Raw genomic sequence first — 20816 nt, forward strand, 5'->3', positions numbered from 1 at the left:
GAGCGGAGAGAGAGAGAGCGAGAGAGAGAGAGAGGCCTCATTTGGCAGAGAGGAGAGAGAGAGGCTCATTCTGCAGAGAGAGAAGAGGCCTCATTCTGTCAGAGAGAGAGAGAGAGGCCTCATTCTGTCAGAGAGAAGAGAGAGGCCTCATTCTGGACGAAAGAGAGAAGGAGAGAGAGGCCTCATTCTGGCAGAGGAGAGAAGCGAGAGGGCTCATTCTTGTCAGAGAGAGAGCGAAGCCTCATTCTGTCAGAGAGAGAAAGAGAGAGAGAGAGAGAGAGAGAGGCCTCATTCTGTCAGAGAGCGAGAGAGAGAGAGGCCTCATTCTGTCAGAGTGAGAGAGAGAAGAGAGAGGGGCCTCATTCTGGCAGAGAGAGAGAGAGAAAGAGAGAGAGAGGCCTCATCCTGTCGAGAGAGAGAGAGGCCTCATCTGTCAGAGAGAGAGAGAGAGAGAGAGGGGGGGCCTCATCCTGTCAGAGTGAGAGAGAGGTTTAATAGGTTGCTGTGAATGTGGTAGTAATTGCGTAAGTGAGATGATTCTAGGTTATTGATGTTCGTGTGCGAGTTGGATTGTGGTGCCGATGTTTTAGGTCATGAAGGTGTGTGTGTGTTGTGAATGAGACGGTGCAGTATATAGGTTGTCCAGGTTTCCCCGCTGTAGAGTTCAGGTGTTGAAACCCTATCTAAGGCAATACTCTCCCTAGCAGTGTGTGTGTGTGGTGTGTGTGTGTGTGTGTGTGTGTGTGTGACGGTGCGTAATATAGGTTGTCCAGGTTTCCCCGCTGTAGAGTTCAGGTGTTGAAACAGCCTATCTAGGCAATACTCCTCCTATGCAGTGTGTGTTGTGTGTGTGTGTGTGTGTGTGTGTGTGTGTGTTGTGTGTGTGTGTGTGTGTGTGTGTGTGTGTGTGTGGTGTTGTGTGTGTGTGTGTGTGTGTGTGTGTGTGTGTGTGTGTGTGTGTGTGTGTGTGTGTGTGTGCATAAGAGTGTTATGTGTGAGAGAGAAGCAGAGCTGTTTGTCTGTTTTGAAAACCTTATGTATCCGTATTACACATATTTCATTATCTAACAGAACTGAGACAGTTTGAGTTGAACTAGTTCACAGGGCTAAACATGGATTCTTTAGGTCAGCTCTAGGGCCTTTGGGCTCCCTGGGAAGACACACAAACATGCACACACACACACAAATATATAAAACGCAGCGGGTGATTTGGCCTTGAAGTGATGATTTACCACCCAGCTTAGGGCTGTCTGAACACACCACACACAGAACGGGTGAGAGGGGCTTCAAAGTAATGATCTGCCTCGCACACACAAAGGGGCGGAAGTCTCCTGATTGGAGACACATGGCGGTTTATTGTCTGAAAACAGTTCCTGCAATCAAGCAGCTTGCTTTTTCTGAGGACTCAAGACTCAACAAGCATTAACTGTATGGTGAACACGACCCCCATGCAAACACATGAAACAAGATGTCTTCTCATTTGGGCCTATGACATAATCAACAGAGATGATAGTACAGGAAGTGGATAGATGATCTCTTTGTGCTTTTGGTTGGTCTTCAACTCCAGACTAACCCATTGAGAAAACTCAACAAGTAACACACACTCCCCCACACTCCATGTCTGCTTGGTGCATTGTGTGTACATCTAACCAGCTTGAGCAAAAGAGTTTAGAGAGAGAGAGAGAGCGAGAGAGAGAGAGAGAGAGAGAGAGAGAGAGAGAGAGAGAGAGAGAGAGAGAAGAGAGAGAGAGAGAGAGAGAGAGAGGAGAGAGAGAGAGAGAGAGAGAGAATAAACAGCTTGAGAATGGAGGGAGAAAGAGTTATGGAGATTTCGAGATGAGAGAGGAAGAGAGATGGGAAGAGGCAGTTGGAGAGGGCGAAAGAGTGGGATGAGGTGAGAGAGAATTGGAGTGGAAAAGAGAGAGAGAGAGTCTGTCAGACAGAGAAAGCTAGAGCGTGTTGGAGAGTTTACATGAGCAGCAGCTGTTTGGATCGTTAAGTGCTTTAGCCCAAGTCAGAGATCACTGATCGACAGTACACCACACTCACTGTATTAACTCTCCCTGTTCCTACTGGCCCAGTGAGCGGGTTTGCATGTGTGGATGTCCAAATAAGTGAGTGTCTACACCTGAATGACAGTGTGTTTGAGTGTGTGACTGTGTGTCTGCATTAGTCCTGTATTATGAGAGGGCAGGGAACACCTGGGCCCCTGTTCTCCCCATCCCCCTCTCCCTCTCTCTCTCCATCCCACCCCACATCCCCCAGCTCGGCCCAGCTGGTTCCCATCGAGGGAGGGATGAGGGGGCAGGCGGGAGGGAGAGAAGCAGGGAAGGAGAGGGCTTTGCACTGACTTTGCTGGACTATCAGTCTCATCTCACATGCAACGCTAATACAACGTAACAATGACTTTGAAAAACCCAGAAAAAATAAATCCAAAAGGCTCATAACATTACAGTCTGCACCATCTGGAATATACATTTTCTGGTCCCACAATCCTGTTTCGGTGGAACTCCAGTCACCCTTGACCTTTTGGGTGAACACTGTGGCTTATAGAGGAGGGGGTAAGGGGCCCGAGGGATACTGGGGGACTTCAGTCAGCCTTCTGAGAGTAGGCAGGGGGAGAGGGAGAGACGGAGAAGGGGTTCCACATCTGGAACACATTATGGAGTACACTATTTATCAGTTGAAAGGAAGGGAAGAGATACAGTACAGAGACAATGTGGAGAGCAATAGAGAATTGAGGGGAAGAGAGAGTACACGTGAGAGAAAGAGAGGAGAGAGAGAGAGAGAGAGAGAAGAGAGAGAGAGAGAGAAGAGAGAGAGAGAGAGAGAGAGGAGAGGAGAGAGAGAGAGAGAGAGAAGAGAGAAGAGTGGACAGTGAGAGAGAGAAGGGGGAGGGAGGGGTGTCGAAGGAAAAAGCGAGGGCTTTGAAAGCCTTTCATTGCATGTGTCTGATACAACATGTCAACACACATAATGGAGTTGAATCACATCATTACATCTACAGCGGGACATTATGTCTATAATTCCACACTCCAACTCATTGTTGGTGTGAGATAAACCACAATGCACCACACAATATGCTATGCTAGTCATAAAAGAGCAGAACCACAACCACACAACACACACCAACACACACACACACACACACACACACACACACACAACCACCCACACACACACACACACACCACGCACCACACACACACACACCACAGTCACTACCACATCCATACCACACATCACCAACATCCTCATCGGCAGACTCGATAGCCTGGGTTTCTCAAATGATTGCCTCGCCTGGTTCACCAACTACTTCTCAGATATAGTTCAGTGTGTCAAATCGGAGGGCCTGTTGTCCGGGCCTCTGGCAGTCTCTATGGGGGTGCCACAGGTTTCAATTCTTGGGCCAACTCTCTTCTCTGTATACATCAATGATGTCGCTTTTGCTGCTGGTGAGTCTTCTGATCCACCTCTACGCAGACGACACCATTCTGTATAATTCTGGCCCTTCTTTGGACACTGTGTTAACAACCCTCCAGATGAGCTTCAATGCCATACAACTCTCCTTCCGTGGCCTCCAACTGCTCTTAAATGCAAGTAAAAAATAAATGCATACTCTTCAACCGATCGCTGCCCGCCTGCCAGCATCACTACTCTGGACGGTTCTGACTTAGAATATGTGGACAACTACAAATACCTAGGTGTCTGGTTAGACTGTAAACTCTCCTTCCAGACTCACATCAAACATCTCCAATCCAAAGTTAAATCTAGAATCGGCTTCCTATTTCACAACAAAGCATCCTCACTCATGCTGCCAAACATACCCTCGTAGAACTGACTATCCTACCGATCCTCGACTTCGGCGATGTCATTTACAAAATAGCCTCCAATACCCTACTCAATAAATTGGATGCAGTCTATCACAGTGCCATCCGTTTTGTCACCAAAGCCCCATATACTACCCACCACTGTACGCTCTCGTTGGTGGCCCTCGCTTCATACTCGTCGCCAAACCCACTGGCTCCAGGTCATCTACAAGACCCTTAGGTAAAGTCCCCCCTTATCTCAGCTCCGCTGGTCACATAGCAGCACCACCTGTAGCACGCGATATCTCCAGCAGGTATACTCTTCTGGTCACCCTCAAAGCCAATTCCTCCTTTGGCCGCCTCTCCTTCACGTTCTCTGCTGCCAATGACTGGAACGAACTACAAAAATCTCTGAAACTGGAAACACTTATCTCCCTCATTAAAGCACCAGCTGTCAGGCAGCTCACATATTACTGCACCTGTACATAGCCATCTATAATTTAGACCAAACAACTACTCTCCCCTACTGTATATTATATTTTTTTTGTCCTTTGCACCCAATTATTTTATATTTCTACTTGCACATTCTTCCACTGCAAATCAACCATTCCAGTGTTTTACTTGCTATATTGTATTTACTTCGCCACCATGGCCTTTTTTTGCTTTTACCTCCCTTATCTCACCTCATTTGCTCACATTGTATATAGACTTATTTTTCTACTGTATTATTGACTGTATGTTTGTTTTACTCCATGTGTAACTCTGTGTTGTTGTATGTGTCGAACTGCTGTAAATGAGAACTTGTTCCTCAACTTGCCTACCTGGTTAAATAAAGGTGAAATAAAAATAAATAAATAAATACATGCTGAAAGAGAAGACATCCTAATTAATCAATAATTCCCGAGGTGTGGTATATGGCCAATATACCATGGCTAAGGCTGTTCTTACAGCAGCGATGCAAAGCGGAGTGCCTGGATACAGCCCTTAGCCGTGATATATTGGCCATATATCACAAACCCCTGAGGTGCCTTATTGCTCTTATAAACTGGTTACCAATGTAATTAGAGCAGTAAAAATACATATTTTGTCATACCAGTGGAATACGGTTGATATATCACAGCTGTTAGACAATCAGCATTCAGKGCTCGAACCACCCAGTTTATMATACAGGATACACTCTTACATTGATGCATTCACACCCACATGACTCAAGTTACAATCTGTACAGATCAGCATAGACCAGTTGTAGTTGATTACAGAGAGAGTGTGTAGCATTGATGTCATTGGGGATCAGCACTGAMACAAGATGCCATGTATGTTAGTTAGGTATCATAACATCTGAAGTGCAGCTGTGAATCATCTCTGCTTTCACTGCTACAAGCCTGACAATCCAGACTAGTGATCTCTCTAGGACTGGCCTTGTAGAACAGCACCCTCCGCTGACAGTGTGAGAAACACTATGGGGAAGTGGTGCAAAAATGTTTCTAGACTGCATTGACCACATTGAACCTGTAGATGGAACCATTTCCTATGAAAATATAGGCCATGTCATCACACTGATTCAATTTATTAGTATTTTTTTATTTAACCAGGCAAGTAAGTTAATAACTAATTCTAATTTACAATGATGGCCTACCCCAAACAACACTGGACCAACTGTGCACCACCCTATGGTACTCCCAATCACAGCCAGATGTGATACAGCCTGGATTTGAACCAGGGACTGTAGTGACACCTTTTACACTGAGATGCAGTGCCTTAGACCACTGCACAACTCRGTAGTACATCTCTAGAACATATCAGCAAGCTGACATACATACAGTACATAAGTAGACGCCATTCATAATTTGATTCACTGTGTGTGTGTGTGTGTGTGTGTGTGCGTGTGTGTGCGTGTGTGTGGTTAGACCACTGTTGTTGAGGGTGGGTCTACTCTGCATTAGGCAGTGGTCGGGGTGTGTTGTTACCATGGAGGCAATCATTCTGGTCAGGTATGTGGAGATTGGTAATTCTGGTCAGAGTTTGGAGAGAGATCTCTGATATAAACATAAACACACGCTAGATAATAGCTATGCACACAGGGAGATCAAATCCACCATTAGATCAATCCAGGGATTAGGTTAGGGCARGGTCAACACCCAACAGCAGCTAGCCTTTCAGACAAAATCTTTTTTCTGCTTGTTGTTTTCCATGTCTGTGTTGTCATASCAGTAGGCTGGGGCAGGAAGCACTCAAGCCATGCAAAGGAGGACATTTGTTTTGTTTAGTAAACAAATGTAGGAGTGAAGCTAACTAAAGCGGACTAAAGCAGTTAATTTGAACGGTGTGTGTTCCTTCCCAAATGAGAACGCTCCAAAGAACTGCTTGTCAATAGCATGAAGTATGTGTAGCTCAACAGGTAGCACAATCACAATCACATAGTACAGTAGTACAGGTTCTCTCTCATCTCTCTTTTTCTCTTACACACACACACACGGCAACATGGACGGATGGACCAACAGACAGACACACTTCGAGTATATAGATGACTGATTGGGAGATTCTCAATTGGGTAAAAGTCTCTCCTCTCCTCGACTCCTCCGTCCTCCTCTGTGAGCGGGAACTGATAAGTGGTTGAGTGATCGAGGAGAGTGTGAATTCGTTATTAGGAGTCTGCACCCCTCCTCCATTACCTACTTCAGCAGAGGATGCACAAGAGTATCCTCCCGGCAAGTAGCGCGGAAGTGTTTTAAAATCTGCCACACTCCCTTAGAATCAGTTGTTGATTTAAAGGGGATAAGAATGCACACATTTAAAAACGATATGCTACTTATCCTTTTATTCATACAATATCTTGAACAACTAGCTAAATGTGTTTCTATCACTACACATTTATTTTAGGATTCCATCACTGTAAACATAATTTGACTGATAATGTGCGAGTGGAGAAGGTGACTCTCATTTCATAAAAACACATTTGTTTCCACGTTTCCTTCCTCGCCTCCACTCCTCGATTACCTTTGACCTTTTTCAAAAAGATGTGAGGAGAGGACGGAGCCAAGGAGACGAGCAAAACCAATTGAGATTCTCCCATGGACAATCCATTTAGGATTGTGTCAAACTCATTCCAAGGAGGGCCGGGGGGTCTGAGGGTTTTCGCTCCTCCCTTGTACTTGATTGATGAATTAAGGTCACTGATTAGTAAGGAACTCCCCTCACCTGGTCGTCTAGGGCTTAATTTTTTATTCTCCCCAATTTTGTGATATCCAATTGGTAGTTACAGTCTTGTCCTATCCCTGCAACTCCAGTACGGACTCGGTAGAGGCGAAGGTCGAGAGCCGTGCGTCCTMCGAAACACGACCCCGCCAAGTCACACAGCTTCTTGACACAATGCTTGCTTAACCCGGAAGCCAGCCGCACCAATGTGTCAGAGGAAACACCGAACATCTAGCGACTGTGTCAGCGTGCATGTGCCCGGCCCGCCACAGGAGTCACTAGAACTCGATGAGACAAGGACGTCCCTGCCGGCCAAACCCTCCCCTAACCAGGGCGACRCGGGGCCAATTGTGCGCCGCCTCATGGGTCTCCCGGTCGCAGCCGGCTGCGACAAAGCCTGGGATCCAACCAGGGTCTGTAGTGACCACTGCGCCACTCGTGAGTCCCATCTAGGGCTTAATTGAAAGGAAAAAACAAAAACCAATCAGTGTAGATGAAGGGGAGGAGACAGGTTAAAGAAGGATTTTTAAGCCTTGAGACAATTGAGACATGGGTTGTGTATGTGTGCCATTCAGAGGGTGAATTGGCAAGACAAAATATTGAAGCGCCTTTGAACTGGTATGGTAGTATGTGCCGTGACTGGCTATGCCTATACCGGTTTGTGTCAAGAACTGCAACTCAGCTGGGTTTTTCACGCTCAACCGTTTCCCGTGTGTATCAAGAATGGTCCACCACCCAAGGACATCCAGCCAAATTGACACAACTGTAGGAAGCTTTGGAGTCAACATGGGCCATCATCCCTGTAGAATGCTTTGGACACCTTGTAGAGTCCATGCCCCCAACGAATTGAGGCTGTTCCTAATGTTTGGTATACGTAGGTCACACTAGTCACATGTTACACTAAGAGAGAAACAGTAATGGTGTCTTTTTGTAGGCACTAACTCCGCCATGGTTTGGGAGTATAATTTATTTTATTTTATTGTGTATAGTTTTTGGATAAATGCCGAAAATAAGATCTGTATTAAACACAGGATTAGGAGACTTATACATTTTGTTGTGAAAACAGACCAAATTATTAGGGTGAGGCAAATGGGCTACTAATAGCTTACTACACAACATACACTTAGTATTACTTTCTTAGCTACAGTATACAGTTGAAGTCAGAAGTTTACATACATCTTAGCCAAAAACATTTAAACTCTGTTTTTCACAATTCCTGACATTTAAACATTCCCTGTCTTAGGTCAGTTAGGAACACCACTTTATTTTAAGAATGTGAAATGTCAGAATAATAGTAGAGAGAATGACTTATTTCACCTTTTATTTCTTTCATCACATTCCCAGTGGGTCTGAAGTTTCCATACACTCAATAAAAAATTGGTAGCATTGCCTTTAAATTGTTTAACTTGGGTCAAACATTTCGGGTAGCCTTCCACAAGCTTCCCACAATAAATTGGGTGAATTTTGGCCCATTCCTCCTGACAGAAGCTGGTGTAACGGAGTCAGGTTTGTAGGCTCCTTGCTCACACACGCTTTTTCAGTTCTGCCCACAAATGTTCTATAGGTTTGAGGTCAGGGCTTTGTGATGCCACTCAATACCTTGACTTTGTTGTCCTTAAGCCATTTGCCACAACTTTGGAAGTATGCTTGGGACATTGTCCATTTGGAAGACCCATTTGCGACCAAGCTTTAACTTCCTGACTGATGTCTTGAGATGTTGCTTCAATATATCCACATAATTCTCCTCCCTCATGATGCCATCATTTTGTGACGTGCACCAGTCCCTCCTGCAGCAATGTATCCCACAACATGATGCTGCCACCCCTGTGCTTCACATGGGATGGTGTTCTTCAGCTTGCACGCCCCCTCCCTCCTCCTAACATAACGATGGTCATTATGCCAAACAGTTCTATTTTTGTTTCATCAGACCAGAGGACATTTCTCCAAAAAGTACAATTGTCCCATGTGCATTAAACCATTGTCTGACTTTTTATGGTGGTTTTGGAGCACTGGCTTCTTCCTTGCTGAGCAGCCTTTCAGGTTATGTCGATATAGGACTCGTTTTACTGTGGATATAGATACTTTTGTACCTTTTTCCTCCATCATCTTCACAAGGTCCTTTGCTGTTGTTCGGATTGATTTGCACTTTTCACACAAAAGTACGTTCATCTCTAGGAGACAGAACGCGTCTCCTTCCTGAGCGATATGATGGCTGCGTGGTCCCATGGTGTTTAGACTTGCGTACTGTTGTTTGTACAGATGAACGTGGTACCTTCAGGCGTTTGGAAATTGCTTCCAAGGATGAATCAGACTTGTGGAGGTCTACCATTTTTTTTCTGAGTCTTGGCTGATTTCTTTTGATTTTCCCATGATGTCAAGCAAAGAGGCACTGAGTTTGAAGGTAGGCCTTGAAATACATCCACAGGTACACCTTCAATTGACTCAAATGATGTCAATTAGCCTATCAGAAGCTTCTAAAAGCCATGACATCATTTTCTGGAATTTTCCAAGCTGTTTAAAGGCACAGTCAACTTAGTGTATGTAAACTTCTGACCCACTGGAATTGTGATTACAGTGAATTATAAGTTAAATAATCTGTTTGTAAACAATTGTTGGAAAAATTACTTGTGTCATGCACAAGGTAGATGTCCTAACCGACTTGCCAAAACTATAGTTTGTTAACAAGAAATTTGTGGATTGGTTGAAAAACAAGTTTGAATGACTCCATTCTAAATGTATGTAAACTTCCGACTTCAACTGTACATATCTCCCTGGCATATTACATCATTTATGCAGAAGCATACAAGACATTTGTGCGCAAATTTTGACATCAAACTTTAATATCAAGGTCTGCCATTCCCTGTATTTATGGTGCTTTCAAGACAACTTGGAACTCGAGGTAAAAAAGGTTGAATCATGACGATGTCAGTGATCTTCAGGTCGTAGCTCTAGAAAGCGGCTCGAGTTCCGGATTTACAGTTCCGAGTTTGTTGAAAGTTCAAAATGTATTTTCCCAGTCACATCCAATTTTTTCCGAGTTCCCAGTTGTCTTGAACTCAGATTTTGCAGTTCCGAGATAACAGTTGTTTTGAGCGCAGCACAAATCATTCTTCATTGACAGCATGGCCAATGTTTAATGTTTATAATTTTAAACTAGGAAAAGAGACCCTTAATCTTAGACTTGGGACCACACAGCCACTCAACTGAATAGCAGGCTAATGATTGCCCTGCAATGCTTGCAGTTAGCCACGGATTCCTTCCAAACCACTCATTGTTGAATTTGCGATTTCCAACTTGTTGTGTAATGTTTATGTCCAATGGCCGATAAGCACCGATACGTTTTATCTATAATTTATCTTCCTTCTTTCTCTTCATAAGACAAGGATTAAAAAGGATTTGCCAATAGATTGTTGACTTGATTAATGATGATGACTGCTAGCTAAGATTTTGAAAGTATGATGTTGACATGATCAGTCCAATCAAAGCTACTGTACATATAACGTGATTTGACATCATTTTATCTCTGGCCAATGATCTTGAGCCTTCTTAGATGGGCACTTCTAATGTAACTATWCGGCAGCACCCAAAGGGATTGAATTTGAAAATAATAGCCTAGGAACAGTGAGTTAACTTCCKTGTTCAGAATGATAGATTTTTACCTTGTCAGTTCAGGGATTCGATCTTGCAACCTTTCAGTTACTAGTCCAACGCTCTAACCACTAGCCTACCTGCCGCTCCAATGAGTTACTACATAAATCACTACTGGTTTACTACACATCTAAACAGYAATCAAGTAGTAAAAAGGTTTTGTGTAGATATTGTGAAGTAGTGACGAGCAGTAATTCGGTAGCACATTTTCATGAGAGCGAGCTGGAAAGTATTTTACCACGTCATTGTACGGTGGTGTGTTCAAATGTACCGGCCCCCTTATATTTGTTGAGTGACGTATGCTCTTTTTACTCGCGAGGCATTGGAGTAAAAGGCTTTCAATCCCCCCAGCCTCCCCTTCGCTGCATTCACTCACACAGCAAACCACAGAGTGATAGTTCCCTACAATTTGTGCTGGATTATATTCACTGAAGTTTTCATCTCAAAAGTGTAAGCGTTTTTTTGTATTTCATTTAGTATTTAGGCATCTGAAAATGTTGTTTACTTTGCTTTTGCAGTAGGCTACCACGTCTCTTGCTTTTGGTCACGCTGTTTATTCATTGTCAATATATTCCTTTCAAAATATTTACAAATGTGGCTAACTGCTAAGAATATCTTTCAAATAAATCCAAATGACGGAGTTCCTCTTGTAATATGTTCTAATCGCATGGAGCCATTCCAAACATGGAATATTGTCTTTGCGCTGACTAGTTGGAATGGATCAAGTTGGCTGGTGTCTGATGTGGCACCCTCATCACTATAATTACGCCTAGGCTACGCAATTCATCGACGCGAACTACCTTTAACGCCTATTGATGAAGGTATCTTCCCGGTGGACTTTTTAAAGACCCCTGACGCTTGCTCTAAACGTCAGCACGCATCATTTACGTTAAGGTTTTGCAAACGTATAACCTAAAAAAACGTATCTTTCATATCAGCGATAAATAATTTTCAAAAATCAAATAGTTAACGTTAGATGACACCTTTTTTAGGGTTGGTGTTCCCACAAGGCCATATCTCCACGTTACTTGTGCTATCTAGCATACTCCGAACACCTGTGTGTAACGGAAGAAGGCCGGGAGACACGTTAACTGCAATTGCGTCACACCATCCATATGCCTCCATCACACCTTCACCGTCAAAATGGTACGCAGCATCTTCTGGATATGTATGCAACAAAAGTTCAACATTCACCTTCTGCTACCATTTGTCAAGCCGTCTATACATACAGTTTGACACATACTTCGATAAATCCAATTTTTGAACCACACAGAACGCATTGCAACTGCCTCTTTAACGCTGCAAGGCAAACAGCGTTCCATTGGGAATGAATGTACTTCTGGTATATCAAAATGCGGTGTGATTGAGGCGATACTCCCAACACATTTTCAAATCAAGCATAAATTGTCTCTTAGTAGCCTACTATCAGTTAGCCCAGGGTTTCCCAGGCTAAGTCTTAAGGCACCATCTGGATGCACGTTTAGTTATTTTTTGTTGCCCTAACACTACAGCTGATTTCAAATAACTAAAGCTTGATGTTGGTTATTTGAATCAACTGTGTAGTGCTAGAGCAACAAACTAAACGGGCACCTGGACTGAGTTTGGGAAACCCTGAGTTAGCCTGCCATGCAGGTTCGCACCTTCCATCATGCTTCCCTTTGCTGACACTGAATATATTGCATTATTTAGGATGCTTAGGACAGAAGTTTATAATTTACTAAATAAAACGAATTGTTTGAACAACAATGTGCATAAAGTGTAGCGTCACAAAAAAGAAATATGCCTTGTGCCGGATTCGACCCCATTCCCTGTAGTCTGTGTCCTGGTCATGAGTCCACGACTCTATTTGCTGAGCTACCGTTCAGTTGATAGAATATGAACAAATCCTAACTACATTGTAATTAGGGTGTCTAGTAGAGCTAGTGTTTGATAACGACATGGATCGAAGAAAGCACTGGAACCGTAACGAAATCAGTGTGATCTCGCGTTTTGTTTGRAAAAMCACGTGATCAAATAGAAGGTTTGGACGTTATTGATCACGTGATGATGATACTTTGAAACAAGCATCGATACATTGTCGGGTCGGTAGTGCGTCAGAAACTGCATCGGAGCTCCGGTATCAATCGTCTCATCACTAGTAAGTGTATATTTTGCATTTGTGGAATTATTTTGATGTGACGTGAAAGTAAAGACCTTTATTTTTCTAAAACTATTGCAATTGAGAATTGACTCACGTTTAGATACTCTGGCAGCGAAAAACTACCTCTGAAAATTAGTGCTTTCAGAAAATATTCACACCCCTTGACTTTTTACACATTTTGTTRGTCAGTTTTTTTTGTCACTGGCCTACACATGATAATACCCCATAATGTCAGTGGAGATAGATATATCTCTATATATAGAGAGAGAGATCTATCTTTTAGTGAAAAACTGAAATGTCTTGAGTCAATAAGTATTCAACCCCTTTGTTATGGTAAGCCTACATAAGTTCAGGAGTACAACAAGTTACAGAAGTTGCATGGACTCACACTGTGTGCAATAAGTGTTTATCATGATTTTTTGAATGACCACATCATCTCTGTACATCAYTATCTGTAAGGTCCCTCAGTCAAGCAGTGAATTTCAAACACAGATTCAACCACAAAGACCAGGGAGGTTTTCCAATGCCTTGCAAGGAAGGGGACCTATTGGTAGATGGGTAAAAAAAAAAGCAGACATTGAATGTKCCTTTGAACATGGTGAAGTTACTAATTACACTTTGATGGCGTATCAATACACCCAGTCACTACAAAGATTTTATTTTATAAATTTTTATTTTATTTCACCATTATTTAACCAGGTAGGCAAGTTGAGAACAAGTTCTCATTTACAACTGCGACCTGGCCAAGATAAAGCAAAGCATTTCGACACATACAAACAACACAGAGTTACACATGGAGTAAAACAAACATACAGTCAATAATACGGTAGAAAAATAAGTCTATATACAATGTGAGCAAATGAGGTGAGATAAGGGAGGTAAAAGCAAAAAAAGGCCATGGTGGCGAAGTAAATACAATATAGCAAGTAAACACTGGAATGGTAGATTTGCAGTAGAAGAATGTGCGAAGTAGAAATAGAAATAATGGAGTGCAAAGGAGCAAAATAAATAATACAGTAGGGGGAGAGGTAGTTGTTTGGTCTAAATTATAGATGGGCTATGTACAGGTGCAGTAATATGTGAGCTGCTCTGACAGCTGGTGCTTAAGCTAGTGAGGGAGAGGGAGATAAGTGTTTCCAGTTTCAGAGATTTTGTAGTTCGTTCCAGTCATTGGCAGCAGAGAACTGGAAGGAGAGGCGGCCAAGAGGAATTGGCTTTGGGGGTGACCAGAGAGATATACCTGCTGGAGATATCGCGTGCTGTACAGGTGGGTGCTGCTATGGTGACAGTGAGCTGAGATAAGGGGGACTTTACCTAGCAGTTCTTGTAGATGACCTGGAGCCAGTGGGTTTGGCGACGAGTATGAATCGAGGGCCAGCCAACGAGAGCATACAGGTCGCAGTGGTGGGTAGTATATGGGGCTTTGGTGACAAAACGGATGGCACTGTGATAGACTGCATCCAATTTATTGAGTAGGGTATTGGAGGCTATTTTGTAAATGACATCGCGAAGTCGAGGATCGTAGGATGGTCAGTGTTACGAGGGTATGTTTGGCAGCATGAGTGAAGGATTCTTTGTTGTGAAATAGGAAGCCAATTCTATATTTAACTTTGGATTGGAGATGTTTGATGTGAGTCTGGAAGGAGAGTTTACAGTCTAACCAGACACCTAGGTATTTGTAGTTGTCCATATATTCTAATTCAGAACCGTCCAGAGTAGTGATGGACGGCGGCAGGTGCAGGCAGTGATCGGTTTGAAGAGCATGCATTTAGTTTTACTTGCATTTAACAGCAGTTGGAGGCCACAGAAGGAGAGTTGTATGGCATTGAAGCTCATCTGGAGGGTTGTTAACACAGTGTCCAAAGAAGGGCCAGAATTATACAGAATGGTGTCGTCTGCGTAGAGGTGGATCAGAGACTCACCAGCAGCAAGAGCGACATCATTGATGTATACAGAGAGAGAGAGTCAGCCCAAGAATTGAACCCTGTGGACCCCCATAGAGACTGCCAGAGGCCCGGACAACAGGCCCTCCGATTTGACACTGAACTCTATCAGAGAAATAGTTGGTGAACCAGGCGAGCAATCATTTGAGAAACCAAGGCTATTGCGTCTGCCGATGAGGATGTGGTGATTGACAGAGTCGAAAGGCTTGGCCAGGTCAATGAATACGGCTGCACAGTATTGTTTCTTATCGATGGCGGTTAAGATATCGTTTAGGACCTTGAGCGTGGCTGAGGTGCACCATGACCAGCCTGAAACCAGATTGCATAGCGGAGAAGGTGCGGAGGGATTCGAAATGGTCGGTAATCTGTTTGTTGACTTGGCTTTTGAAGACCTTAGAAAGGCAGGGTAGGATAGATATAGGTCTGTAGCAGTTTGGGTCAAGAGTGTCTCCCCCTTTGAAGAGGGGGATGACCGCAGCTGCTTTCCAATCTTTGGGAATCTAAGACGACATGAAARAGAGGTTAAACAGGCAAGTAATAGGGGTTGCAACAATTTCGGCAGATAATTTTAGAAAGGGTCCAGATTGTCTAGCTCGGCTGATTTGTAGGGGTCCAGATTTTGCCTCTCTTTTGGAACATTAGCTGACTGGATTTGGGAGAAGGAGAAATGGGGAAGGCTTGGGCGAGTTGCTGTGGGGGGTGCAGTGCTGTTGACTGGGGTAGGGGTAGCCAGGTGGAAAGCATGGCCAGCCGTAGAAAAATGCTTATTGAAATTCTCAATTATAGTGGATTTATCGGTGGTGACAGAGTTTCCTATCCTCAGTGCAGTGGGCAGCTGGGAGGAGGTGCTCTTATTCTCCATGGACTTTACAGTGTCCCAGAACATTTTTGAGTTTGTTTTGCAGGAAGCAAATTTCTGCTTGAAAAAGCTAGCCTTGGCTTTTCTAACTGCCTGTGTATATTGGTTTCTAACTTCCCTGAAAAGTTGCATATCACGGGGGCTGTTCGATTCTAATGCAGAACGCCACAGGATGTTTTTGTGTTGGTTAAGGGCAGTCGGGTCTGGAGAGAACCAAGGGCTATATCTGTTCCTGGTTCTAAATTTATTGAAAGGGGCATGCTTATTTAAGATGGTGAGGAAGGCATTAAAATAACATAACCAGGCATCCTCTACTGACGGGATGAGGTCAATATCCTTCCAGGATACCCCTGGCCAGGTCGATTAGAAAGGCCTGCTCGCTGAAGTGTTTCAGGGAGCGTTTGACAGTGATGAGTGGAGGTCGTTTGACCGCTGACCCATTACGGATGCAGGCAATGAGGCAGTGATCGCTGAGATCTTGGTTGAAAACAGCAGAGGTGTATTTAGAGAGCAAGTTGGTTAGGATGATATCTATGAGGGTACCCGTGTTTACGGCTTTGGGGTGGTACCTGGTAGGTTCATTGATAATTTGTGTGAGATTGAGAGCATCAAGCTTAGATTGTAGGATGGCTGGGGTGTTAAGCATGTCCCAGTTTAGGTCACCTAGCAGCACGAGCTCTGAAGATAGATGGGGGGCAATCAGTTCACATATGGTGTCCAGAGCACAGCTGGGGACAGAGGGTGGTCTATAGCAGGCGGCAACGGTGAGAKACTTGTTTTTAGAGAGGTGGATTTTTAAAAGTAGAAGTTCAAATTGTTTGGGTACAGACCTGAATAGTAGGACAGAACTCTGCAGGCTATCTCTGCAGTAGATTGCAACACCGCCCCCTTTGGCCATTCTATCTTGTCTGAAAATGTTGTAGTTAGGGATGGAGATTTCAGAGTTTTTGGTGGTCTTCCTAAGCCAGGATTCAGACACGGCTAGGACATCCGGGTTGGCAGAGTGTGCTTAAGCAGTGAATAAAACAAACTTAGGGAGGAGGCTTCTAATGTTAACATGCATGAAACCAAGGCTATTACGGTTACAGAAGTTATCAAAAGAGAGCGCCGGTGGAATAGGAGTGGAGCTAGGCACTGCAGGGCCTGGATTCACCTCTACATCACCAKAGGAACAGAGGAGGAGTAGGATAAGGGTACGGCTAAAAGCTATGAGAATTGGTCATCTAGGCCGTCCGGAACAGAGAGTAAAAGGAGCAGGTTTCTTTGAGAGATAAAATAGTTTCAAGGTATAATGTACAGAAAAAGGTATGGTAGGATGTGAATACAGTGGAGGTAAACCTAGGCATTGAGTGATGATAAGAGAGATATTGTCTCTAGAAACATAATTGAAACCAGCTGATGTCATCGCATGTGTGGGTGGTGGAACTGAAAGGTTTGATAAGGTATAATGAGTAGGGCTCGAGGCTCTACAGTGAAATAAGCCAATAAACACTAACCAGAACAGCAATGGACAAGGCATATTGACATTAAGGAGAGGCATGCTTAGYCGAGTGATCATAAGGGTCCAGTGAGTAGTGAGGTTGGTTGGGGTCACGGTGATTCAGACAGCTAGCCGGGCCATAGGTAGCGAGCTGGCAGAAGATGGAGGTCTGTTTTTAGCCACCTCGTGCGTTTCTGTCGGTAGATTAGTGGGGTTCCGTGTGGTAGAGGGGACCAATCCAATTGGCAAAATAGTTATCGTGGCCCAAGAAAATTGTCCGATAGACCTATTCAGATAGCAGCCGATAAGACAGCTAACGATTAGCGGGCCGCAGATGGGCGTTCAGGTAACGTCGCGACGGAGGGGCCAGTTGGATAACTCCCTCGGGCAGATAACGTCGGTAGTCCAGTCGTGAAGGCCCGGTGGGGCTCCGCATCGGCAGTAAAACAGGTCCGGATAGGTGATTGTAGCCCAGGAGTGGCTGATGGAACTCTTCAGCTGGCTAGCTCCGGAATAATTGATGTTTGCTCCGGGACCGACGTTAGCCAATAGTCACTCGGATAGCAGATAGCTAGCTGCAAGATCCAGGTGTAAATGTCCACAGCTTGCGGTAGAAATCCGGGGATATGGAGAGAAAATAGGTCCGGTATGCTCTGGTCTGAGTCGCGTTGTACAAAACTGGTGATAGCTTTTCGAGCTAAAGGATAGCTGATGACCGCCAACCGTGGTTAGCTAGTGAACTGGCTAACTTCTCGCTAGCTTCTGTTGTGGATTTCGGATTTGAGGTGAAAAATATATCTATTTTTTTAATTGGTGAGGCGGGTTGCAGGAGAATGTTTTGAAGTTGAGTTTTTAGAAAAATATATAGAAAAATATGCGAAGAAAATATATATACGGGACACGACAAGACGAGGACAAAGGACGTCTGACTGCTATGCCATCTTGGAATAAGATACAGGCGTCCTTCCTAACTCCGTTGCCGGAGAGGAAAGAAACTGCTCAGGGATTTCACCATGAGGCCAATGGTGACTTTAAAACAGTTTAATGGCTGTGATAGGAGAAAACTGAGGATGGATAAACAACATAGTTACTCCACAATACTAACCTAATTGACAGAGTGAAAAGAAGGAAGCCTGAACAGAATAAAAAACATTCCAAAACATGCATCATTTTCACAACAAGGCACAAAAGTAATACTGCAAAAAATGTGGCAAAGCAATTCACTTTTTCTGCTGAATACCAAGTGTTATGTTTGGGGCAAATCTGATACAACACATTATTGAGTACCACTCTCCATATTTAGCATAGTGGTGGCTGTATCATGTTATGGGTATGCTTGTAATTGTTAAGGACTTGGGAGTTTTTCAGGATAAAAAATAAACGGAATGGAGCTAAGCACGGCAATATCCTAGAGGAAAACCTGGTTGTCAGCTTTCCACCAGACACTGGGAGATGAATTCCCCTTTCAGCAGGACAATAACCTAACACACAATGCCAAATATACACTGGAGTTGATTACAGTRAATGTTCCTAAGTGGCCGAGTTACAGTTTTGACTTAATCTACTTGAAAATCTGTGGCAAGACCTGAAAATAGTTGTTTAGCAATTTGACAGAGCTTGAATTTTGAAAAATAATTCTGGGCAAATGTTGCACAATCCAGGTGTAGAAAGCTCTTAGACTTACCCATAAAAGCTCACAGCTGTAATTGCTGCCAAAGTTGATTCTAACATGTATTGATCAAGGGGGTTGAATACTCATCTAATCAAGATATGAGTTTTTATTTTTTATAAATTCTAACATTTGTAAAAAAAAATATATATATATATATATATATATTCTACTTTGACAGATTTTTGTGTAGATTGTTGACAAAAAAAGACAATTAAATCCATTTTAATCCCACCCAGGCTAGCCTACTACTAGTCTGATTTAATCAGGATGTAATACACAATTAATTGGTATATGCAGCCTGAAACTAATTCCTGTAAAATTGTCTAAATGTTCCTTACAAGCCAGAATATTGAATAAACTTACTCTACTGGTTGTCTGTATATCCACAGGAAAGTGTTTTAACTCAACCTTTTAGGGAGCTAGTATTTCTATGGTTCCGTTTGGCACTGAGRTAAAGAGAATTTAATATATAAAAATAAAAAATCTCGTCAATATATTCCCACGGGGGACCATTATGAAAATGTATGCACTTACTAATGTAAGTTTGTCTGCTAAATGACTAAAATGTAATGGCTGTTGAACAACGCATGCCATGACATTGAAAATGGTATAGAATCAGGGGAGGATGGAGATCAATCCACACCATTTTTTTGTGCTTCCTACTAGCAGTTATTTTTTTAAATGTTCTCMAGCCTCCCCTGATTCAGAATATACAATTTTCATTGTCATGGTATGCTTGGTTCAATGGCTATTGACGAGAGAACTGAATATCAAGTAATAAACTAACTTTACCTCGSTTCTGAACCATATACTGCTAATAAGTCAGGTAAACAATAATTTCCGGTGGATATTTTGTAAAAAAAAGTATAAAARTGCAGCAAAAAGACAAACCGCACAAACAACCGGTAGAGTAAGTTTAATTTTATTAAACATGTTGGCTTGTAAGGAACATTTACATGATTTTGCAGGCATTAGTTTCAGGCAAAGAATTGTGTATTACAGCCTGACTAGCCTACTACATTTGATTAGCTTAGGCTACATTTAATTGATTAGGCTACTTCAATTTTGTTATTGAATTGCTTTAGATCGTCTTGGCATGTCTTTATATTCTAATTTGAAGGAAGCCTAGCCTAAAGACAAGTTATGGGTCGCGTTCCACTGCTTAGACRTTGCTTGCATCAACCAATGGTTGCTATAACTTCTGATGTGGTTAGCTGATACGTAAAATACCTTTCCAGGCGTTGTAAGATCTGGCATGCATCGACAACGCCTGGGTAGAGGAATGCGCCCAGTATGTTGATGGTGGTAGCCTGAACTTGTAAAACGCACATTCCAACAGGACGTTTGGACCATCTGAAATATTCTCAAATGTATGATTGAGTATGCCTGCTGTGCTGAGTTTCCTGTGGTCCTAAGGAAAAAGGGGAAAGACAAGCAGTCGTGGCGGTAAAGGGTGACCTTTGCTGTCAGTGACACAGGACTATTTCATTAGGCTGTCAGATGACCCAGGACTATTTCATTAGGCTGTCAGATGACCCAGGACTATTTCATTAGGCTGTCAGATGACACTGGTTAGATTTCAGAGTAGTGGTGCTTTCAAGGCAACTGTAAACTCGAGTGAGGTCAAATTGTGACGTCATTAATCTTCGTGTTGGAAAGTCTGAGCTCAAGGATGATGCCCGAGTTTCCCACTTGGAATCACAAGTTGGATGACCGTTAAATATATTTTTTCCCAGTCGGAGCTATTTAAAAAGTTCAGTTGTCTTGAACGCACTGAAGTCGGAGGTTGGAGCTTTCCGAGTTCCGAATTAATTGTCTTGAATGGGACATAGGCCTGTCTTAAATAGTCAACAACACTCCTTATCAGTCACTTAAGGGAATTTTCATTGCGATGTCTTGACTAGTGCGGAAATATCCCACATAGCCTAATGACTCATATTGACAGAACTCCCACAGAAATTTAGCTAAATACAGGACATCTCTATATGATTGTTTGTGATTTCCTTGACTATAATGTAGACCTATTCACTAGTCATTCTAATTCTCTGACCTCTCAAAATAATGCCACCC

General features: G+C 43.2%; 1 protein-coding gene across 1 annotated transcript in view; it reads left to right on the forward strand.

Annotated features, from left to right (window-relative positions):
• Positions 1 to 12526: 12526 nt before the first annotated feature.
• The window catches only part of LOC111955216 (oxysterol-binding protein-related protein 3), a 29605-nt gene continuing 21315 nt past the window's right edge, over positions 12527 to 20816 (forward strand). Inside the window, exon 1 of the mRNA XM_070435987.1 lies at positions 12527 to 12789. The gene's annotated coding sequence lies outside the window, so the exon portion shown is untranslated. The remainder of the gene's footprint in view (positions 12790 to 20816) is intronic.

Source organism: Salvelinus sp. IW2-2015, linkage group LG30, assembly GCF_002910315.2.
Source record: "Salvelinus sp. IW2-2015 linkage group LG30, ASM291031v2, whole genome shotgun sequence".
NCBI lineage: Eukaryota > Metazoa > Chordata > Actinopteri > Salmoniformes > Salmonidae > Salvelinus > Salvelinus sp. IW2-2015.